Source organism: Mobula birostris, chromosome 2, assembly GCF_030028105.1.
Source record: "Mobula birostris isolate sMobBir1 chromosome 2, sMobBir1.hap1, whole genome shotgun sequence".
Taxonomy (NCBI): Eukaryota; Metazoa; Chordata; class Chondrichthyes; order Myliobatiformes; family Myliobatidae; genus Mobula; species Mobula birostris.
Genome location: NC_092371.1, coordinates 12,698,940 through 12,724,461, shown reverse-complemented (window position 1 = coordinate 12,724,461; position 25,522 = coordinate 12,698,940). Strand labels below are relative to the sequence as shown.

General features: G+C 40.7%; 1 protein-coding gene across 1 annotated transcript in view; it reads left to right on the top strand.

The window, feature by feature from the left end:
- Window positions 1-2,514: 2,514 nt before the first annotated feature.
- The window catches only part of cgnb (cingulin b), a 133,716-nt gene continuing 110,708 nt past the window's right edge, over window positions 2,515-25,522 (top strand). Inside the window, exon 1 of the mRNA XM_072283329.1 lies at window positions 2,515-2,651. The gene's annotated coding sequence lies outside the window, so the exon portion shown is untranslated. The remainder of the gene's footprint in view (window positions 2,652-25,522) is intronic.

Genomic DNA, 25,522 nt, shown 5'->3' with positions numbered 1-25,522 from the left:
CCGCCACCAAATGGACTAGAGTTTGGTGTAGAGAGTTGGGAAATAAAACCCCTACTAGCTCTTTATCAAAGGAAAACTAAATTACCCCAAGAAGTCCTATAGATTGTAAATAATGAAAGACAATATTGTGAATTAAATTAGTCACTTCCATAAATGAAAACTGCCAACCCCCAAAGCTAGTACTGTAGCCTGCATTTGCTTTCTTTCAACCTTGTATGCTTCACGTTGTAAAAGAATGTGTTCAACTGTTTCATAACGATGACAAAGCCTACACCCCAAGGTGATGTTTTCCAACAAGATATAAGGAATAATTTAGTATGTGTAATTCTAAGTTGAGTCAATATAATTCCTTCCCTTCTTTTTTTTTTTTACCCCTTTCTCCCATCAATCCAACAGTTTTAAGTATTCTGGAAAGGTGTCTCCTCTTATGCCCATGATCCCTCAAATCTTGTCGTAATCCCCTAATTCTTAGCCCCACCAACCCCATAGCTTTGATTTCCTAAGTGGAAGGTCTATATCCACAGATGAACTTTTAACAGCTTTTTTTGGCCAAACAATCAACCCGCTCATTCCCCTCAACACCTCTATATGAAGAGACCCATAAGAAGAAAACTTGTAGATGAATACCTTGAATATGAAATAAAGTATGAAGAGCTTCCTGGAGTAAATCTAACCTACTGCTAGAATGACCTGTTTTAAGACTAGTCAAAACTGAAAAAGAATCTGAACAAATTATAATGTAGCAAGGACAGATTTCCTCCACCCACCGTGAGCTCAAAATGATGGCAACCAGTTCTGCGGTATACACTGATAAATGGTTAGTAAGATGTTTCTTTTTGTTACCTGTAATTTAGGCACAAAATTAGCCACACCAAAATTCTATGCAATCTGCTTCCACTCTAGTTCCCACATTGTCATTCTTCAGGGCGTAATTTTTTAAAGAATTTCTCCCCATCACATGCTGGGGGCAAATTTCCATTCCCAATTAATCTACCAACCAACACATTTTTGGGACGTGGAAGGAAAATGGAGGTTATCAGTCTCCACAGTACCCTGGACATCTTCAAGGAGCGATGATGCCTCAAAAAGGTGGCATCCATTGTTAAGGTCCCCCATCATCCAGGTCATGCCTTGTTCTCATCGTTACCATCAGGAAGGAGGTACAGAAGCGAGCAGACACACACTCAAAAATTCAGGAATAGCTTCTTCCCCCCACCCCCACCATCTGATTTCTGAATGGACATTGAAACCATGAACACTACCTCACTTCTCTTTTTATTTCTGTTTATGTGCACACTTATTCAATTTCATAGTTATAGTCATAGTCATACTTTATTGATCCCAAGAGAAATTGCTTTTCGTTACAGTTGCACCATAAATAAATAGTAATAAAACCATAAATAGGTAAATAGTAATATGTAAATTGTACCAGGAAATAAGTCCAGGACCAGCTTATTGGCTCAGGGTGTTTGACCCTCCTAGGGAGGAGTTGTAAAGTTTGACAGCCACGGCAGGAATCACTTCCTATGACGCTCTGTGTTGTATCTCGGTGGAATGAGTCTCTGGTTGAATGTACTCCTGTGAATTTTTGAATATTTAATACTGTAATTCAGTTTTTTCTCTATTATTGTATATTGCATTGCAGCAAAGTCAACAAATTTCATGACATAGGCTGGTGATATTAATTCTGATTCTGAAATGGAGCATCCAAGGTAAACCCACACACGGTCACGAGAAGAATGTGCAATACATACTCCACACACACACATCTGTGCGGCATTGGATCTGGAGCAACCATTATTTTGTCCTCCTTTTACTTGGTGTAGTAGTGGAAATGACATTAAACAATTTCAGTCTTGGTTCCTGGACTCAGAGTCACGGTTCAGTGTTGTCGAGATGGCACCCAGGTCTCTACCATGTGAAATAATGAGACAAGGAATAATTTTTTGCCTATATGGGGGATTAAGAGGCATGGGTTTAAAGTGAGAAGCAGAAAGCATGTAGAAGGGATAGGGGTGCGGTCACACGAAGTATAAAGTCTGGAATGTACTGCTTTACGAGCTGGTAAGGCAGCTATTTATGAGCAAGTGATTGAATCGCAGAAGACTATGAAACCAATGCGTTGGAATTAGTATAAACGGGTGCAATGGTGGGCCGAACGGTCTGTTTCTGCGCTAGTTGTCATCTTTCTTGGCAGAAATACCATTTTTCTTTATTCACTAGATTAATATATAATTGTCCTGTCAGAGCTTACGTAGTTTCGGGCCATCTCTCTTACACCTTGTCCCGCTGTCCTTCCAGCTCTCCAACAGCTTTCGTCGACGGTACATTCGTCCCGCCTACCTGCAACCTAACCTCATGATCGCCGGTGAGCTGGGGGGGGGCTCTAACTTAATTGACATGGAGATTAACCAATGGTGTGGGCGTCCTGGTGGCAGCCGGCCCAATCAGAAACGGAGAGCGCAAAGCGTCTGGACTTCCGTTCGCTACTGTCCCGCCCACCTCGCCCAAAGAGGAGCTGGGTTTGGTTGAGAGTGCGGTAAAGGTAAAGGTTGGAGACGGTGAGGAGGGTGAAAGTGCGATCAATTATTTAAAAAAAAATTTTTTTGGGGGAACCTGGTTTCTATTGACAAAACATTGGAGTTACTGAGGTAAGTTGATCTTTACAGCTTTTATTTTTACGATTAAATCGTTCTGAACAGACGGTGCCAGGTGAATGTCGACGTTCCTTCCCCTGAGGGACGACAAGGTGGAAAAAAATAAAGTGCAACGTGAAGTCAATGGAACTTCGGTGCATGTTTGGCTCTGAAAATAAGGGTTTTCTTTCTTTTGAGAAGTATACTGTATCATCACTTGGATTGAAAAGGCACAACATGGTGCAGAAATGTGTCAAAAAGTTTTCTTAAATGATTTAGTTACACGAGTTTTAAGTTTTTTCCTGTTTCTGTGCGCAAATTAGAATATTTTGTAGTGCGTAGATTTGTCAGTCAGATGTAATTTGAAACGTTGTCAGGTGCAGTTTCTGTTTTCGACTTTTCAGTTTTGCTTTTTCACAATGTTTTCATGCCTGGCACTTGATATTTTTCTAATGAAACCCTTATTCGTTTAAAATTTCTAACAATACTTGTTCAAGTATTTAGCACCAATTCATTCAGTTTCTGACTATTTCATGCTTCAATTTGTTTTTATTTTTGCTGCTTAAATTCATTTTTGTAACTTTTCATAATGTTCTTCCCTAAATTTGGAAAAATTTGATCCAGAAACTGAACAAATCAGGGAATTTGTGGTTTCCTTAAACAAGATTGACAAAGCACTTTATTAAAGAAGTGGTCTTTGCTTTAATTTGTGCCTGTGCCTGTACTTGATTTCATGAGCTTAGTAGCTTCTCCAAAATGTTAAGGGATCTTGACATTTTACAGCCAATTAAGTATTTTTGAGTTGTTAATATTGCAGAATAAGAAAAGATTAATCAAGTGCCCATCAAGCTCCTACAAAATGCAATACACACAAAATGCTGGAGGAACTCTGCAGGTCGACCTTTCAGGCTCAGACCATCAGGACTGGAAAGGAAGATAGAATAAGGTGGTGGGGAGAGGGGGCAGGAATACAAGATGACAGCTGATAGGTGAGACCATGTGAGGGGGAAGGTGGGTGGAGAATGGAGGATAAAGTGAGAAGCTGGGATGTGATAGGTGGAAGAGGTAAAGGGTTGACTGAAGAAGAAGGAATATAATAGAGGAGACTGGACCATGGGAGAAAGGGTAGGAGGAAGGGAATCAGGGAGTGGTGATGGGCAGGTGAGGAGGAGTGAGAGGGGAACCAGAATGGGGAATAGAAAAAGAGAGGAGGAGGAGGGGGAGAAATTACCAGAAGTTGGAGAAATTGATGTTCACGCCCTCAGGTTGGGTGGCTACCCTGATGGAGTATGGGGTGTTGCTCCAATATGCTGTGCTTGGCCTTATTATGGCAGTAGAGGGGGCCATGGGCAGACATGTTAGAATTAGAATGGGAAATCAAATTGAAATGGGTAGCCACCAGGAGCTCCTGCCTTTTGTGGCATGCTTGATGAAAGCGCTCACCCAGCCTACATTGATGTAGAGGAGACTGCACCAGGAACATTGGATGCAGTAGATGACCAGACAGACTCTCAGGTGAAGTGTCAACTCACCTGGAAGGACTGAATGGTGATGAGAGAGGAGGCATAGGGGCAGGTTATTGTGATTGTCATGCTTGCTGGGATAAGTGGCAGGATTGTACTCCTTCGCCTCCCCACACCTCCTTATTCTGGCTTCTGTCCCCTTCCTTTCCAGTTCTGATGAATGGTCCAGGCCTGAACTGCTGACTGTTTATTCCCTTCAACTCTGGCTACAATATGTGACCCCAGTGCTGCCTGACCTGAGTTCTTTCAGCATTTTGTGTGCGCAGTATCAGCAGTCTCATGTTTTAATGTCTCCTAAAATACAATATGATTACAACAATATTTAACAACAGTTAGGGAATAAACATTTGTCCTCAATATCATGGAGATCTCTCCAAGATAGTGCCACAGATTCTTTGTCCCTGCTGGATGCCTTGGCACGCAGTTTAGTCAATGATTAAAGATCAAATTTATTTGTCATATACATTTACATGTATTAGGAATTTGCTGTGATCAGGGCACAACATGCAACAAAGAACAACATTCAACAATTGTGAAGAATTATAAATTTGCCAATGACTCAACTATAGTTGGCAGAATTTCAGATAGTGATGAGGAGGCGTGAGGTGCAAGATAGATTGGCTGGTTGAGTAGTGTCGCAACAACAACCTTGTACTCAATGTCAGTACGATCAAGGAATTGATTGTGTACTTCAGAAAGCAGAAGTAAAGGGAACAGCAGTTTTAAAGCTCCTGAGTGTCAACATCTCTGAAAGTCTATCCTGGTCCCAACATATTGATGCAATTACAAATAAGGCACAACAGCAGCTATATTTCATTAGGAGTTTGTTTCATTAGGAGTTTATATTTCATTAGGAGTTGGTATATCACTAAAGACACTTGCAAATTTCTACCATGGAGAGCATTCTGAATGGTTGCATCACCGTCTGGTTATAGAGGGACTGCTGCACAGGATTGGAAAAAGCTGCAGGAAGTTGTAAACTCAGACAGCTCCGTCATGGGCACTAGCCTCCCCAGCATCGAGGACATCTTCAGGCATTGTCTGATTAAGGTGGCATCACTACTCAGGACCCCCTTCTCATTACTACCATCAAGGAGGAGGTACAGGAGCCTGAAGACATACAGTCAACAGTTCAGGGTCAGCTTCTTCCCCTCCGCCATCAGATTTCTGAATGGTGAATAAATCCATGAACGCTACTTCGTTATTTTGTCTATCCTTCCTTCCTTTCACGACTTAATTTAATTTTTATGTATATTGTAATTTGTAGATTTTTGTTATGTGTTGCAATGTACTACTGCCACTAAGCAAACTTCACAACATAAGCTGGTAATATTAAACCTGATTCTGAATTATGTAAGAATAAAGTTAGAGGTTAAAGTACAGCTATGGAATAAAATATACATACATACATAAAGAATGTACAGTATTTACCATGTAAACAGCAGCGATTGAGGTGATAGATAGAGGGGTAGGAGCGGCTAACTTGAATGGTTGATCAGATTAACTGCCTGGGGGAAGAATCTTTTAAGATGGTGTGATGTTTTCATTTTAATAGTCCTGTAGTGTTTTTCAGAAGGGAACTTTTGGAAAAGAAGGTTTTCGGGGTGTGAAGTGTCTTACAATGATTTTCCCTGCCTGCTTGTCTGTCCTGGACAAATAAAAGTCCTTCAGTGATGGTAGACTGCAGCCAACGGCCTTTTCTGCTGGTCTGACAGTTCCCTGTAGTTTCTGTAAATTGTGAGATAATGCTGCAACAAAGCAGACCGTAATGGCTGCTATGAGGATGCTCAAATAAGTTCAGTTCATTGTCATCCACCGTACACTTGTATACTGCCAAACGAGAAAAAGCTCCTCTGGATCAAGGTGCACGACAAATATGTATAACACACACAACACACGTAAAGTAATATTACAGCAAATCAATTAACAAATAATAGAATATATTCCAGAAGATTGACACTTAGTAAAAGATGCATTTATGATACGAGTTTAAAAGTAAACCGTAAATGCTACTGGCGCTTTATAGGTGATGAGACCTGGCTGGTGGCAGTGAGTTCAGTATCTCATGGGCTGGGGGAAGAAGTTGTTTTCCATCCTTGCAGTTCTTGTCCTAATGGTACAGTACCTCCTGCCTGATAATTGTGGGTCAAAGAGATTGTTGGATGGATGGGAGGGATCCTTGACAATTCTGACATTTCACTCTGTATTGCCGTACTAGTCCGGGGTTGGGACTAACAGTTCGGCTGATCTAAGGGTGAAGCGGAACTGACACAATGACTTTCATTCAGAAAGATACTTGCTTCTACTTTGTATCATTTTGGTGGTAGTTTGCAAGTGTGGAAAATAGGTCATGCATATCTTTGCCATCTCCACTGGGATTTTATACACAGCACTTCTTGTGTTGTACTGAACTGGAATACTTTTCAGTTTTCCAGTCTTCATAATCAGGTTTACTATCACTGGCATATGTCATGAAATTTGTTTAGCGGCAGCAGTACAATACATAAAAAAACTATAAATTACAATAAGAAATCTGTATAAAAATTAAATAAGTAGTGCAGAAAAAGAAAGCAAAATTGTTGAGTACATGAGTTCATTGTCCATTCAGAAATCTGATAATGGAGGGGAAGAAGCTGTTCCTAAAATGTTGAGTGTATGTCCTGTACACCACCTTGATGGTAGCAATGAGAAGAAAGTATGTCTTGGGAGATGGGGGTCCTTAATGATGGATGCAGCCTTTTGAGGGCATCGTCTTTGAAGATGTCCTGGATGCTTGAAAGGCTAGTGCCCATGATGGCTAAAGCCTTTTGTATCGTAGGCACAGAATAGTCCAACCAGTGACAGAACTTTCTGACCGGTATAACTGCATTGTAGAATGTTTTTCTTGGTGCCATCTTCTAGTTCTATCCTTCTTCAGGACATTATTACATTAATCCTTTTTCTAAGGCATCTTGAGCTGCCCTGTAGTTTGAAAGCTGTGTAGTGTGAAACCTAAATTGTGAGCTTTTCCAAATAGCTGTTTGAATTATGAATGAAATGATGCAGGGTTACAACCTGAAACATTGACCAGCCTTTTGCCTCTTCAGAGTTCCTTCAGCAATTAGTTTTTTCACTAAGGGCAAATAAAGTAGTTCCTTTTGAAAGAGGAAAAAGAAATTTGGAAAGAGCTCATGGTTACTTGGATCAGCAGTTGTTCTTGGTGTGAGTGTTCTTGTTCAAGTTGAGTGAATTGTCATATACTCAAGTACATGTGTACACAGGTGCAATGAAAAACTTTCAGCAGCATCACAAAGACAGAGCAACTGAGACTTAATATTCACAAGATAAGCATAAATTATATAATGTTTTTCGAGAGAATAATCAGAACAAAAAGAATTAAAGCCCATTTTAGTACAGAGTGATCAAAGTAGTTATAGTGTTTTATACTTTTAGGTGTGTGCCTTTAACAATTTTTTTTAAGGATTTGGGCATCAATTATCTTTTATCTATTGCCTGTTGCTCATTTCACTTTGAGAATTCTGTGGCGAGGAACCATAACATTTCAGTCCTTCTAGGGAAGGTGCTCCCCCAGTAGTCTGGGTGGAGAGTTTATTTTGTACTTGGGCCTGATGACAAAGGAAGAAGGGCAAACATTACTAAGCCAGGATGGTTTTAGAGGGAAAGCCTACTAATGGTAACTTTCTAATCTATCTGAACTTGACCTCTTTGGTAATAGCTGTTAAGAGTAGAAGCTGCAGTCAGAAAAACAGAAATTAGTTACGTTCTGTATTTGCCACATGTTTCTGTTATGTTGGTGGCAGGAGTTATTGCTTAAAATGTTGGATAAGGTGCCAAACGAATCAGATGCTTTGTCAATATTCTTGGAGCTGCACTCATACAGACAGGGAGCAAGCAAGTCTTTTGCTTATTCCTGTTGAACCTTGTAGATGATTGAAAGGTTCTAATCTTAAGAAGTGAATAATTTGTTCAGACACTCAGCATCTGACCATATTAACGTGGCTACGCACAGGATGCTGATAGTTCTAATATCACTGAATGGGAAGGATAGGTGGATACTGTGAGATTGTGGGTCAAATGTTATTTGATACTAAACCATGCCTGATCTTGCTGCATAAATTATGTGGTTCTTTGAATAAGGTTAGGCCTTTAATTGTTTTGGACATAACATTTTACCACCAGCTCTCTGTAAAAAGTACAATGTGATTTTGTTTTGGTCTTTGTTCTTGTATTTAAAAGGCTTGAATTTGTTTAGCACACTGTGTTAAACATTGTTAACAAGATAAGTCAAAGCCACTATAAAAGCCGAAGAGAGGGCAAAAATTCGTGGGAAGATAGGATTGGAAAGCTTTTAAAAAGCAACAGAAGGCAACTAAAAAAATGATTAAGAAGTTAAAGATGGGATATGAAAGTAAGCTACCCAATAATATTAAAGAGGATACTGAAAATTTCTTCAGATACGTAAAGTGTAAAAAAGAGGCAAGGGTGGATATCAGACCACTGGAAGCTATGCTGGAGAGGTAGTAACAGGGGAAAAGGAAATGACAGATGAACTGAATAAGTATTTTGCATCGTTCTTCACTGTAGAAGACACTAACAGTTTGGTGGAAGTTCGAGATGTTGAGGGTCATGAAATGTGTGAAGTTTCACATTTACACAAAGAGAAGGTTCTTGGGAAACTGAAAAGTCTGAAGGTAGATAAGCAACCTGTACCAGATACCGTACACCCCAGGATTCTGGAAGAGGTGGCTGAAGAGATTGTGGAACACTGGAAAATTGCAACTGTCACTCCACTTTTCAAGAAGGAAGAGAGGCTAATACTGATGGTTCCAGTTTCACAGAACATGCTAAACCCAGGTTATAAAGGCTTGACTTATGGACATCCTTATCTAGGAATAAATTCCCAAATGATTAAATGCAAAGGTCTGATGAATGTACATATGTTCATTTCTACAAACAGCAGAATGAGTTCCATCCCTTCCAATGACTGTTCTTTCTTATCAGTCTAATGCATGCTTTTGATGTCTTACTTTGCGATACTGTGAAGGTATGGTTTCCACATCCAATGATTTTTGTGTATTTACCAACTTGCAAACAAAATCAATATATAATTAAACCCATCCTTCATCTGGGACCAATCTGTGATCACAGTTTCGGCCCTTCAATTGTGTTTGCATTGAATTTCAGTAACTGCATCAAAGATTGTTTGCACTTGAAAAAGTTTTGAGTGTGCAGAACTGTTCTCAAAATCTGGTCCTTGAAAATTTTAAAAATGCTGGTTGAGAATTGTATCCAATTATTTCCCTTATTGTATATCAGCATTGTAAATTAATACCCTGAAAAACATACAGGGCAATAACAGTGTAACAAAATTAATATTAACGGTCTAAAGATTAAATACAGTGCTGAGTGGGAGAAATCACTCAAAGTTGCCTGCCTCAACTGGGTCTTAGCTACTGTGGACTGAACAATGCAGCAGTTGTCTCCAAAGATTCAAGGTTGTTTAACGTCATTTTCTGTACACAAATATAAAGAAGAATGAAATAGTTGTCACTCTGAATCTGATGCAGCATTAAAAAAAAACAAAAGATAACGCAATAATGATTAAATAAAAGTTTAAATATGAAAAGTTTAAATATGAATTAAATAAAAGTTTAAATATGAAAAGTTGAAATATGAATGAATGTCCAAAAAGTGACCCTGGGCTGTACATAAGGTGACTGGCTGGAACTAGTAAAGTAGTGGTGGAGTCAGTGAGTGAAGGTGTTGATCACCCTTATTGATTGGGGAAAGTAACTGTTTTTGAGTCTGGTCTTGGCATGGATGCTACGTAGCCTCCCTGATGGGATTAGGATAGACAGTCCATGAGCAGGATGTGTAGAATCCCTCGTGATGATATTGGCACTTATCCTGCACCTTTTTGTATATGTGTCCTTGATGGCGGTGGACTGGTACCAGTGTTGCAGTGGGGAGTTTTGACTACCCGTTGTGGAGCCTTCCTATTCATTGCAGTGTAGTGTCGATACCAAGCAGTGATACAGCTTGTCAGGTTGCTCTCTCCTCTACACCTGTAGAATGATGTGAGAATGGATGTGCAAAATCCAGCTCTCTTTAGCCTCCTCTGAAAGTTACATTGATGAACTTTTTTTGACGATGTAGGAAGTATTCTGGGACAAGTTTCTAATTATAATTTCCAGTGTGTTTATTGGCTAATATCTCACTGTTGAAGTTCTCTTCATGGTTGAGTGGCTTGTCAGCATTCCTCATTGAAGATTGACCACTTGGGCCTGATTTTTTTTAAATTAAAAAGAGAGGGCAGAAATTGGCTTGTATCCCAGTAACTCCTTAGGAAAGGAGAAAAACTTGGCTCAAATAATCAAAATTTAAAAATATGTGGAAGTTGTTGCATTTATTTTTTATTGTTTCCAGGGTTCTTTAGTATTTATATACCAGAAGAGACTAATTCATTAATGCTTAGTTGACATGCATGCATTGCTAAAATGTGTATTTTTGGTGTAGAATTTGTTACATCTCATACCTTCTAAAACATCCAGAAGAAGATCAAGCCACAGCAATATCAACAGCGCTCTTCCTGATGTTCTAAACAATTTTTAAGCGTGCTTCAAAATATGCAACTCAACACTAGCCACAAAAGCTATACCCACCTTCCAGGTGAGCAGCCAATGCCTGTAACAACATTACACATGAGAAGGACTCTGCAGAGAATCAACCCTCGTAAGGTTGCTGGTTCAAGCAACCTCCCAGTCCGAGTAGTCAGGAGTGTTCACACCAGCTCACTGACGTTTTAACAGACACCTTCAATACTTTATTCATCCAGGCTGCTGTCCCCACATGCTTCAACTTCAACACCTCCACATACTAACCCACCCCATCACACTCCACACCATCACTACTTTATCATTTCCTGTCAATCACTTTATGTACAGATACTTAGTATATGCTTTTGCATATACATTAAGTCTCTTGTATATAAACAAATTTAATATATTTACATTTATTTTTAATTGAGTTTTTTATGCTGATTGTGTTTTCTTATGCTGCATTGGATCTGGAGTAATAGTTATTTCATTCTCCTTTACACTTGTGTACTGATGAATGACAATAAACAATCAAATTTTCATTAACCTCTCTAAAATGAATATCAAGATACTGGTAATGATTGTGGAGACAGTTCATAGAAACCTGGTTTTTGGTAGGTTTAGTTCCTATCTTGTCTTCCTAATATTCCTTTCCTTAATAGTTCATGCTGGGGTAATGCCTGCCACATCGTTACAATTTCTTACTTATTTCTTGGAATAAGGGTCTCACGATTAAATCTGACATTTATTGATGGAGGTGAACTACCTTGAAACACTGAAGTTTTTCCTGTGAAGATACATGAGCTCTGTTATACTATAATGTACAGGAATTAAACTTAGTAATGAAGGCATGGCAACATATTTCCAAGTCAGAATGGTGTGTGACTTGAAGGGAGCTTGAAAATGAAGAGAGTAAAAGAGAATTGGTTCCCATGTGTCTGCTGAGCTGCGTCTTCTTGGTGGTAGATGTCACGAGTTTGGGAGGTGCAATTAGATTGTAGAGCTGGATCTTGGCATTTTAGCAAATTCAATCCTTCCACCCAAAAGAACAGGTAGGCTGCTTATAATTTGTCATTCTGGCTTCTTCCATGTTCCTCTCTAGACCTGATGAAACATTGACTGTTTATTCCTTTCCATAGATGCTGCCTGACCTGCTGAGTTTCTCCAGCATTTTATGTGTTACAGCAAGCTCATTACATTGTGAATGAATTATTTAACTCCTAGAATGTCACTACAGGTGGCCATTTGGTCTGTCATATTTGTGCAAGGTCATTAATCCACCAAATCAACAAAATACTCATTCTTGGTGGGAATATACCTGTAGAGCACGTATTTACCAGCTCCAAGATCTTTAGATGAAAGCTATCGCATTTTCAGTAAAGTCAACTGCTCTTTTGGAATCAGTTGAGGAATGATTTCTACTCTGGAATCGTCTTTACTGTGAAATTAAAATGCACAAGTGAATTTTAGAAAGATAATTGCCTGAGCATGATGAAGTAAGGTTTTAATCTGCTGTTTGCATCCTCATTGAGTTATAAATTTGTACTTTGTTTTTACTAAAGAATGTCTGGCCTCGTTCCTGTTTCTGTAGGTGTGGAAATGATTGGTAATCTTTTAGTCTAGGAGTGGCAGTTTCGATCACTACTATTTGCCTTGTGGAGAAAACTACTGTTGCTAAGTAGTTTTGTCCTTATTTATATTTTATGAATGTGAAGATGATTAAATATTCTTAATTTTACAGATGTAGTTACTCAAAAGTACAATACTTAAAAGGTAGAGGAAAGTAAAGGTATTATTAAAATGACACAATAGTTTGGCAAGATGCCAGTTATTTCATCTCTTGCATGATAGATCGGTTTTATTGCAGTTTCAGTTCATAGTAAATGGTAGGAACCAGTTTATACCATTAGCTGATGGAGACTAATTAATGTTAGATTGCATAATTAACATCATGTACTGACAGACTTCATTTTAGTTATGTCTAAATAGCAACAGAATCATTATGACGGGAGATACCTATGAAAAAAGTGTGCTTATTTTTAATGTTAATAACTCCTAGACCAAGTGCTATAAAGATTTAAATATACCAGCTAACATCTGTGACCAAGGCAAGTTCGCTCAGATCCTGTGAATCCATAGTCGCAAGTTTTTGTAGTGCAAAAAGCAATATGGCACATCAGGCCAGTTATCTTGGAAATGCATGCATCTGCTGTGGCTACATTTGAAAGCACCATCACAACTTGCATCAAAGCCTTCCAGGTTCAAGTCGTATCTGACACTCCAAGGAGAACAACTCCCTAGTTTCCCCATTCCAATCTGGTAGCTGAAATCTTTCATCCATGGAACCACTCTGGTGAACTATTTTTATCAGCCATCTTGGAACCTTTAAAACCTTAAGTGACCAATACTAACCAGAGTGTTGTAAAGATGTTACATCCCTGTTCTTTTTTACTCAATGGCTCTAGGATCTGACGTTATGTACTAACAATAATCTCAACATATCCTGCCCATTCAAAACTTTTGGATACTTTTGATTATGCAATCTGTTTAGAACTGTGATAATGTGTATTAGGCCATTTAATGAAAAAGTTCCACTACAGTAATTAAAAGCTTTTTGGTTTCTATTAAGCTGGGATGCTGGCAAAAATTCCCACACTCCTTAATTAATAAAGTTGCGATCCCTTGGTCACACAGGACCCCATTTAACACCTTATCTAAAAGCTAATCCATCAGTTCATATGTGTACCACTGGGAATTTTGACCAAGACTATGAACTCCAATTTATTGATATGGTTTGAATACCTGACCCTCTGAATTCAAGGTGAGACTGCTACCACTGAGCCCTGGCTGATGCAGTCCAACTACTGGAGACTGATTTTAAAGGGTGGAAAGCCAGCATTTTCCACCATCATACCATTGAATACCTTTAAGCATTTACAAAATATGAGGCATGGATTATGTCTGGAGCCAAGTAACTAGCTTTTCTTTCAAGTTCACATCATCTTTGCTGAGCTAGTCCAGCACATAGTCATAGAAAAGTATAGCACAGAAACAGGCCTTTTGTCCCATCTGGTCCGTGCCAAATGGTTTAAACTGCCTACTCCCATCGAATTGCACCAGGACCATAGGCCTCCATACCCCTACTATCCAAACTTCTCTCAAACATTGAGACTGAGCTTGCATGTACCACTTGTGCAAGCTTGTTACACACTCTCATGATCCTGTTTTTCCCCTCATGTTCCCCTTACTTTTCACTTTTCACCTTTAACCCATGACCCCTGGTTGTAGACCACCCAACCTCAGTGGATAAAGAAACACACACAAAATGCTGGAGGAATTCAGCCGGCCAGGCAGTATCTATGGAAAAGAGTACAATCAATGTTTCAGGCCGAGACTCTTCAGCAGGGTCCTGCTCAAGGGTTTCGGCCAGAAACGTTGACTGTACTCTTTTCCATAGATGCTGCCTGGCTTGCTGAGTTCCTCCAGCATTTTGTGTGTGTCGCTTGGATTACCAACACCTGCGGATTTTCTCTTGTTTCTCCAGTGGAAAAAACCTGCTTGCATTTCCTCTATCTATACCGCTCATAATTTTGTATACCTCTATTAAATCTCCCTTCAATATTGTATGTTCTCGGGTGTGAAGTCCTAACCAATTCAACCCTTCCTTAGAACTCAGGTTCTCCAGACCTAGCAACATCCTTGTAAATTTTCTGTGTACTCTTTCAACTTTATTTACATCTTTCCCATAGGTAGGTGACCAAAACTGCACACAGTACACCAACTTGGGTCTCACCAGTGTTTGCAACAACAATGTTTATTTTTGGAAAGAAAAGCAAAGCTCAAAGGAAATGGGCACATTGCCTAGCCTTGAGAGATTGCAGCTTTTGTCAGTTAAGTTTGTTCATTTCCCTCCCATATTTCAAAGACATATAGGTTAGCAGGTTAACTGGTCACATAGTCATAGTCATACTTTATTGATCCCGGGGGAAATTGGTTTTTGTTACAGTTGCACCATAAATAATAAATAGTAATAAAACCATAAATAGTTAAATAGTAATTTATAAATTATGCCAGGAAATAAGTCCAGGACCAGCCTATTGGCTCAGGGTGTCTGACCCTCCAAGGGAGGAGTTGTAAAGTTTGATGGCCACAGGCAGGAATGACTTCCTATGACGCTCTGTGTTGCATCTTGGTGGAATGAGTTTGCATCTTGGCTGAATGTACTCCTGTGCCCACCCAGTATATTATGTAGTGGAATTGGGCTGAAAGGGCCTGTTATCGTGCTGTGTCTTTAAAATCTGTTAGTAATTGTTCCCCACTCATAACAAAAAGATGTTACTTAGATGCAGCTGGAGCCTGTTCTTCCAGCAGAGTTGCCTAAACCATAATTGAACCATTTGCGCTATTATGATTGCGTAATGTTGAGTGAAACTGTGGAATTCTGGGTCTCTTTGAAGGAGAAAGAAAACTTGACTAGCAGGTGATGCTGTCCAGAGCTTGCATGTGGCATAATTTATTTGAGGCAAAATAGTGGAGACGTGCAGGAATTTGCATCTCAAACTTATGTAACAGACAAGTCTGTTATTCCTTGGATCAGAAAAAGCTGCAGAAAGTTGCAAGTTCAGCCAGCTCCATCATGGGCACTAGCCGTCGAGGACATTAAAGACAATGCCTCAGAAATGAATCTATCAATAAGGACTACCATCATCCAAGACATGCTCTCTTCTCATTACTACCATCAGGGAGGAAGTTCAAAAGCCTGAAGACACACACTCAATAGTTTAGAAATAGCTTTCCCCTCCACCATCAGATTTCTGAATGAACATTGAACCCATGTTCACTACCTCAGTACTTTTCGCTTTGCTGTCTTTTTGCACTAGTTCAACTTTTTAATATTTATTGTAATTTATAGTTTTTTAAACTGTTATGTATTGCATTGTACTGCTGCTGCAAAACAATTTCACAACATGTGCTGGTGATATTAAAGCAACACACAAAATGCTGGTGGAATGCAACATGCCAAGCAGCATCTATAGGAAGAGGTACAGTCAACATTTCAGGCCGAGACCCTTCGTCAGGACTAACTGAAAGAAGAAATAGCCAGAGATTTGAAAGGGGGAGGGGGAGATCCAAAATGATAGGAGAAGACAGGGAGGGATGGAGCTAAGAGCTGGAAAGTTGATTGGCAAAAGAGATAAAAGGCTGGAGAAGGGAGAGGGTCATGGGACGGGAGGCCTAGAGGGGAAGAAAAGGGGAGGGGAGCACCAGAGGAAGATATAGTGAGAGGGACAGAGGGAGAAAAAAGAGAGAAAGGGGAAATAAATAAGGGATGGGGTAAGAAGGGGAGGAGGGGCATTAACAGAAGTTAGAGAATGTTCAATGTTCATGCCATCAGGTTGGAGGCTACCCAGATGGAATATAAGGTGCTGTTCCTCCAACCTGAGTATGGCTCCATCTTGAGGGAAGTGTTATTCCAACACCTCCCTCCCCTTTCTTGATCTTTCTGTCTCTATCTCTGGAGACAGCTGATCTACTGATGTCCACTATAAGCCTACGGACTCTCACAGCCACCTCTTGCAAAAATGTCATCCCCTTGTCGCAATTCCTCTGTCTCCGCCGCATCTGCTCTCAGGATGAGGCTTTTCATTCCAGGACGAAGGAGATGTCTTCCTTTTTTAAAGAAAAGGGCTTCCCTTCCTCCACCATCAACTGTGCTCTCAAACACATCTCTCCCATTTCACGCACATCTGCTGTCACCCCATCCTCACGCCACCCCACTAGGGATAGGTTTCCCCTTGTCCTCACCTACCACCCCACCAGCCTCTGGGTCCAACATATAATTCTCTGTAACCTCCGCCACCTCCAACGGGATCCCATCACCAAGGACATCTTTCCCCTCCCCCCCCCCCGCCCTCTGCTTTCCACGGGGATCGCTCCCTACGCGACTCCCTTGTCCATCCGTTCCCCCCCCCCATCCCTTCCCACCAATCTCCCTCCTGGCACTTATCCTTGTAAGCGGAACAAGTGCTACACATGCCCTTACACTTCCTCCCTCATCACCATTCAGGGCCCCAGACTGTCCTTCCAGGTAAGGTGACATTTCACCTGTGAGTCAGCTGGGGTGATATACTGCATCCGGTGCTCCCGGTGCAGGCTTCTATATATTGGCGAGATCTGATGCAGACTGGGAGACCGTTTCACTGAACACCTATGCTCTGTCCGCCAGAGAAAGCAGGATCTCCCAGTGGCCACTCATTTTAATTCCACATCCCATTCCCATTCTGGAATGTCCATCCACGGCCTCCTCTACTGTCAAGATGAAGACACACTCAGGTTGGAGGAACAACACTTTATATTCCGTCTGGGTAGCCTCCAACCTGATGGCATGAACGTTGACTTCTCTAACTTCCGTTAATGCCCCTCCTCCCCTTCTTACTCCATACCTTATTTATTTATTATTTTTTATTTTTTCCTTTTCTTTCTCTTTTTTTTTCTCTTTTTTTTTCCCTCTGTCCCTCTCACTATATCTTTCTCTGGTGCTCCCCTCCCCCTTTCTTTCCCCCTAGGCCTCCTGTCCCATGATCCTCTCCCTTCTCCAGCCTTGTATCCCTTTTGCCAATCAACTTTCCAGCTCTTAGCTCCATCCCTCCCCCTCCCATCTTTTCTCATTTTGGATCTCCCCCTCTCCCTCCTACTTTCAAATCTCTGACTATCTCTTCTTTCAGTTAGCCCTGATGAAGGGTTTCGGCCTGAAACGTCAACTGTACCTCTTCCTGTAGAGACTGTACCTCTTCCTGTAGATGCTGCCTGACCTGCTGCGTTCCACCAGCATTTTGTGTGTGTTGCTTGAATTTCCAGCATCTGCAGATTTCCTCGTGTCTGGTGATAATAAATCTGATTCTGATTCCTTTGTTTTTTTGTTGTATAACTTTGTTTCTATGATTTTTAAAAGGTTACTATTAACAGTAACCTTTTAAAATCAGTCATAGATTTATGACTAATACTGTAGGTACATAATGTCAGTGCAGCTATAGATAGTTTTCAAGACAGATCCTTTGACATTGAAGTGACTCATTGAAGGTGACTCATAAACAGAAACTACAAATGTTACTCTGATCCCATACTGACATGAAAGGAGAGGAGATTCAGAAGACCCACAGTCCCAATGTTCTGTACATATTCTGTCTGGGTAGCCTCCAAGCTGATGGTGTGAACAATGTTTTCTTGAACTTCTGGTAATTGCCACCTTCTTCACCATTCCCCATTCCTGTTTCCCATTCTCACCTGATTTCCTTACCTGCTCAGCATCTCCCTCTGGTATTCCTCCTCCTCCTCCTCCTCCCCCCCCCCCCCTTTCTTCTATGCTCTTCTGTTCTCCTATCAGATTCCCCCTTCACCAGCCCTTTATCCTTTTCACCAAATTCCCAGCTCTTTACTTCATCCTCTCCTTCTCTCCCAGTTTCACATATCACCTGCCACCTTGTGCTACTAACTACCCCCCCAACCTTCTTACTTTGACTTCTCCCCCTTCCTTTCCAGACCTGATGAAGGGTCTCAGCCCAAAACATTGACTGTTTACTTCTCTCCGTAGATGCTGCCTGACCTAAGTTCCTACACCATTTTGTGCTTTGGGTTTCCAGCATCTGCAGATTTTCTCTTGTTTGTGCATGTCACGTTTTCTGTGATCCATGATCCAACTAAAATACAAATTAAATGCTGTAGGAACTTGGAGTAAAATCAGCTTTTGCAAGTATGCTGGAATGCGATTTGTGTTTTATTGTAGTAACCTAATAAAAGTGAGAAGGTGTTTTAATTTCAAGAAGTAAGTTTTATTCATTTTTTTAATGATTTAGCAAAGGTCAGCATTTGTTGCTCATCCCTAATTATCCTTGAAGATGATCCTTATGTCAGAAATATCATATAAATGTAATTGCAAAGAAACTATGATGGCACCTCTATTTTCTCAGTCTGTGGAGATTCGATGTGTCATCAAAAGACGACAAACTTCTGTAGGTGTGCGGTGGAAAGTGTATTGACTGGCTGCATTATGGCCTTTTATGGGAACACCAATGACTTTAAGTGGAAAATCGTACAAAAGGTGGTGTATCATATCCATTGATTTACCTGCATATGTTAAGCGCTGCTTGTGATGGATATAGAGTTCTCACGATGACATCATCTTAGCATAAATCAGAAGACTTGATTCATTGGGCAGCTTGATTCATTTCAGAGAGTTCTCCAGCTGCTTTTTGTCTTCAATTAAAACTAAATGATTGCAGCTAGGTTCCTTCCCTTTTATAGGGGTATGCATTCTAATTTGAAGCAGCAGCAGGCAGGAAAGATGAGTGGAGAAGAATGCAGAAGAGATGGCTGGTTTGTGTTTGAAAACTGTTCCCTTGTGATGACCAACCTGTTTTCAAATGGCCTTTTTGCGCTGTGGCATATTGTAGGCAAGTTAAAGTGCTGTGGAAACAGCCCCACAGCATGGCAATGAAGAAAACAGTTGCATTATTATAAATAAGACACAAATGCTGGAGGAACTCGGCAGGACAGGTCCCATCTATGGAAAGAAATAAACAGTCAAAAACCCTGCAGCAGGATCTTGACCTGAAATATTGACTCTTTGTTCCTTTCCATAGATGCTGCCTGACTAGCTGAGTTCCTTCAGCATTGTTTGTGTGTTACTTCAATTTCCAGCAACTGCCGAATCTGCCAGATATCCCTGCAAGGGCCAGAAATGTTACATACATGCCCATTTACCTCCTCCTTACCTCAGGGCCCCAAACAGGCCTTCCAGCTGAGGCAACATTTCACTTGCATATTTGTTGGGGTTGTCTATTGTTTCTGGTGCTCTTGATGCAACCTCCTCTACATTGGAGACACCCTACATAAACTGGGGAACTGCTTTGTTGAATACCCTGCTCCATCCAATTTAATTCCTATCCGCAGTCCCATTTTGACATGTTGATCCATGCCCTCTCTTGCACCAATGAGACCACTCTCAGGGTGAAGAAGCAACATCTCAAATTCTGTCTAGGTAGCCTCTAACCTGATAGCATGAATGTCAATTTCTTTTTCTAGTAATTTTTTTCCCTCTTTCCCCCCCGCCCCATTCCCCACTCTGACCTCTTAATTCGTCTCCTCACCTGCCTATCACCTCCTTCTTCCCTTTCTCCTATGGTCCACTCTCCTCTCCTATCAGATTCCTTCCTCTCCTGCTTTCCTGGCTTCACCACCTAGTTAGTGCACCTTCCCCTCCCCCCACCTTTTTATTCTCGCATCTCCCCCCTTCCAGTCCCGAAGAAGAGTTTCAACTCAAAACATCGACTGTATTAATTTCCAAAGATGCCTGACCTGCTGAGTTCCTCCTGCATTTTGTGAGTTTGTTGCTGCAGAATCTCTTGTGTTATTATAAGAGTTATTATTTGCATGAATGGGCTACCAAATTGACAGACAAACCCCTGTATTCACTCCTCACAAGCCTTTCAAACCTCGGACCAGTAATATTCACAACCTACCTCGACAGTATTTGTTTTGTTGCTGCTGATGGAATCCAGTCTCCAGAGAAGATAGGAAAGAAAAGCAATGATTTAGGAAGGACGTGCCGATTGTGTGGTCTTGGGGAGCAGTATGCCACTATTATCAAATTTGTGATTAACTCAGTGACCACAGAGGGTACAATGAGCCTGTCATTGCTGCCTACAGAAGTAGAAAGCAAGAGATTAATCTCCAAGTGGTAAGTTAGTTTGGAATTTCTGCCATGTAATTTTTCAAACAAAAGAATTACTAAGTTTCTGTGAGTTGATAATATTTACTGTGCATTCCGTGCCCATGATTAACTGTTGTGAAATTAAGTAGTTCGATCATAGAGTCTGCTGAAGGAAAGTACTGAATATGAAACACTTAACCAAAGAATTTGTTATTTGTGCTTCCAGCACAATCAATCTTCAGTGCTTGCATAAACTTGTGTAAGGAACACTTCCAGTTTTGTTTACTGATAATTTTTATGTTAATGTTGTCCACTTATTTGCATGAAGTAGCAGACTGGAATTTTGTGCTTAAAAATTACATCAAGATCCAATGTAGATTTGCAGGCAGTGTATAATTTTTGCTGTCCTGCAAGATGCAGCAAAATCCTAGAGCATCAAAATTACAGAGTTATATGGTACAGCACCCTTTGGTCCATTCGTCCATGTCAACCAAGATGCCTACCCAAGCTAGTGCCATTTAGCCCTATGTCTCTAAATCCTTCCTATCCATGTACATGTTACTTCACTTGACCACTTCTGGCAGTCAATCACTCTCAGGTCTCCTCAAAAAAAAATTTCCTCTCTCAACTTTAAACCCATGCCTTCTGGTTTTTGATCTTACTCGCACCCCTCCCCAACCCCCACAAACACTTAGTGGCAGGGGCAGGATCTGTGACCATCCACCTTGCATATGCCTCTCATGATTTTCATATACCTCCTGTAATGTTACCCCTACACTCTGGGGGGAGGGGGCAGGGGGGAGTCTGTCCTTGTAACTTGTTTCTTCAGATCAGCCTCCAAAGTGAGCCTTTGAAAAGGCTAGAATCCATGTAGACAATATCCTTGTACTCTTTCATCCTCGGTCATATCATCAGAAAGTTAAATTATATTTGTAAGACATGGATTCCATTGCACAAAGCCATGTGAACTGTACCTAATCAAAGTAAAATGTATCATCAAAGTACTTACCAAAGCATAGCAGTGGAAGCTGAGAGCAGTTTCAGACTGCTGCGAGTGCACATCTCGCACAACCTCTCATGGTCCCAGAATAAATTCTGCACCGTCAGAAAAGCTCATCAATGCCTCTCCTTTCTGAGGAGGATGAATAGAGCTGGACAATGCACATCTATACTCGTCTTATTCTACAGATGTACAGTAATATTGTATTTGAATGGACAAGTATACAGAATAAGTTTGATGTAGTGCAGTTAGAGATTGGCAGGATTGATGCTGTGAGAATCACTTAGTCATGGCTGGGAGCTTAACACCTTATATCGAAAGGACAGGGAAGTAGGCAGAGGGAGTGGGATGACTGTTGGTTTAACAAGTAAAATCAGAAGTGATTATAGGCACGGAAGATGTAGAATCCTTGTGGGTACAGTTAAGAAACTGCAAGGGTAAAAAGACCCTAATAAGAGTTTATATACAGACTTCCAAATAGTAGCTAGGGTGTAGGATACAAATTGCAATGGGAGATAGAAAAGGCATGTAAAAAAGGCAATGTTTTGATAGTCATGGGGGATTTCAATATGCAGGTAGATTGGGAAAATCAGGTTCAAGCTGGATTATGAGAGGGAATTTATAGAATGCCTACAAGAATGAGCTATATTTGATTAGGGAGCTTAAGGTAAAGGAACCCTTGGGAAGCAGTGATCATAATATGATAGAATTCACCCTGCAGTTTAAGAAGAAGATAAAGTCAGATGTATCAGTATTACGGTGGAGTTAAAGTGAATTATCAAGGCATGAGAGAGGAGCTGGCTAAAGTGATAGCAAAGACAGTAGCAGTGATGAAGGCAGAACAACAATAGTTGGAACTTCTGGGGGCAATTCTGAAGGTGCAGGATAGATGCATCTCGAAGCTGAAGACATATCTAAAGGGAGGATGAGGCAACTGTGGCTGACAAGAAAAGTCAAAGACAGCATAAAAGCAAAAGTACAATATAGCCAAAAAAAATTAGAGAGAAGTTAGAGGATTGGGAAGCTTTTAAAAACCAACAGAAGTCAACTAAAAAGACATAAGGAGAGAAAAAGATGAAACATGGAGGCAAGCTAGCCAATAATATAAAAGAGGATACCAAAAGTTTTATCAGATCTTTAAAGAGGGGTGAGAGTGGATATTGGACCGCTGGAAAATGATGCTGGAAAAGTTGTAATGGGGGACAAAGAAATGACAGGTGAACTGAATAATTGTTTTGTGTCTGTCTTCACTGTGGAAGATAGTCGCATATGCCAAAAATGCAAGAGTGTAAGTGGCAGAAGTGAGTGTTGTTGCTATTAATAAGGAGAAGGTACTTGGGAAGATGGGTAAATCACCTGTACCAGTTGGACTACATTCCAGGGTTCTGAAAGAGGTAGCTGAAAAGATTTTGGAAGCATTAGTAATGATCTTTCAAGAATCACTAGAATCTGGAATGCTTCTGGAGGACTAAAAAATTGCAAATCTTGCTTCACTCTTTGAGAATGGAGGGAGGCAGAAGAAAGGAAATTCTAGGCCAATTATCCTGAATTGAGAAGATGTTGGAGTCAGGGTACTTTCAGGGCACATGACACTTCAGAAATACTTTGGAACAGATGAGGAATTTCTTCAACCAGAGAGTTGTGAATCTGAGGAGTTAATTGCCAGAAACAGCAGTGGAGGCCCAGTCATTGAGTATATTTAAAGTGGAAATTCATAGGTTTTTGATTAGTCAGCATCAAAAGTTACAGGGAGAAGGCAGGAGAATAGGATAGAGAAGGATAATATATCACCAGTGGAATGGCAGAGCAGACTCAATAGGCTGTATGGTCTAATTCTGCTCCTGTGTCATAGGGTCTATGGTTTAAAGAGCATTTTAACATGGTGCGTCACTGTATAGTACGGAAACTGCACTGCAGCAGACAGGAAGGCTCTACAGCGGATTGTCAAAACTGTCCACACATCACCGGCACTAACCTATCCACCAGCGAGGACATGCATATAGATGGGTACCAGAAAAAGGCAGTAACACCCTGAAGGATCCTGCCCACCCTGCTTGTGGACTGTTTTAGCCTCCTCCCTGATGGGAGCGGGACACACAACATCCATACCACCAGGACCACCAGACTCAAACAGTTATTTTCCCCAAGCAGTAAGGGTGATCAACATCTCCACCCACTAACCCACTCCTCCACATCGGCAACTACCACTATTTTATCATTTCCGTTCAGTCACCTTATGTACAAATACTCCTGTGCCTCTTGTCACTTTATTGACATGCAATAAATCTATGTACAATGTATAAGCTATTTTATGTATTTATGTGTTTTTAAAAAAATTATTGTGTTATTTTCTTATTGTGCTACATCGGATCTGGAGTAACAATTATTTCATTCTCCTCTACACTTGTGTACTGGAAATGACATAAAACGATCTTGAAAGTAAATAATCAGTCCTTGGTTTTCCAAAGGTGGGTAACCCCTTTCCCCTAGAATCCCCTTCAACCTTTTCCCACCACTTGATTTTAGGTTCAACAGCCTGTCCTTGCAGCCCTCCTTAAAGATGTATGGTAGCATAGTAGTTAACATGCCTGGGATCAGAAGATCAGGATTCAGTTTCCACCGCTGTTCTCCCTGTGACTGTATGAGCTCTTTCGTGTGCTCCAGTTTCCTCCCACATTACAAAAGATGTACTGGTAAGGGTTAGTAAGTTGTGGACATGTTATTTTGGTGCTGGAAGCGTGGCCACACTTTATGGGCTGTCTGCAGCACATCTTCAGACTGTGTTGGTTGTTGAGCAAGCAGTGCATTTCACTCTGTTTTGATGTACATACAGTTGCAAGAAAAAGTTTATGAACTCTTTGCAATTACCTGGTAATCAGAATCAGGTTTATTATCACCATCATGTGATGTGAAACTTGTTAATTTAGCAGCAGCAGTTCAATGCAATACATAATCTAGCAGAGAGAGAGGAAAAAATAATAAATAAAATAAGATAATAAACAAGTAAATCAATTATGTATATTGAATAGATTAAAAAAAACATGCAAAAACAGAAATACTGTATGTTTTTTAAAAAGTGAGGTAGTGTCCAAAGATTCAAAGACCATTTCAGAATCGGATGGCAGAGGGGAAAAGCATGTTCCTCAATTGCTGAGTGTGTGCCTTCAGGCTTCTATACAGGTTTCCCCCGCCATCCGAAGGTAGAGCGTTCCTATGAAACGGTTCGTAAGCAGGAATGTCGTAAAGCGAAGAAGCAATTACCATTTATTTATATTGGAAAAATTTGTGAGTGTTCACAGACCCAAAAATAACCTAGCAAATCATGCCAAATAACACATAAAACCTAAAATAGCAGTAACATATAGTAAAAGCAGGAATGATATAAATACATAGTCTATATAAAGTAGAAATACTTCTCTACAATCATTGCCTGCACTGTTCTCTGTAGCGAAAACCTCATGCAAGCGCTCTCGGCAAAAACACTCTCCAGTAACCTTTAAGCTATGAAGCTGCCAAATCATACCAAACAACACATAAAAATACACAGCCTACATATAGTAGAAATAATGTATGTACAGTGTAGTATCACTTATGGGAATCGGGAAGACATTGAGCACACTGGTGGTGTGTTAAGCTGAGTCGTCGGAGGTTGGGGTGGTGCAGTGGTCCCCACCCTCCAGGCCGCAGACCGATACATTGCCGCGAAGCATGCAGGGGTACAGCGGTGGCTGGAACGCACTCAGCACATCTTTAAGAAAAAAGCTGAAATAAACAAGCTAATTAATTAGGTGTTACCCGGCACGTAAATGTCAGCCCAGATCAGAGGCGACACAATCGCCTCTGATCTGGGCTGACAATTACGTTCTGGGTGACACCTAATTAATTAGCTTGTTTATTTTGGCTTTTTTTTCTTAAAGATGTGCTGGGTCCCTCCCAGCTACTGCTGCATTCTCCGCGAATCAGTATCCGCAGCCGGGGGGGGTTGGGGTGGTGGGACACTGGAGTGTCATCTCATCGTTGTCTGTTTCCAAGAGGGCAGGCAGGTCATCTTCTTCCAT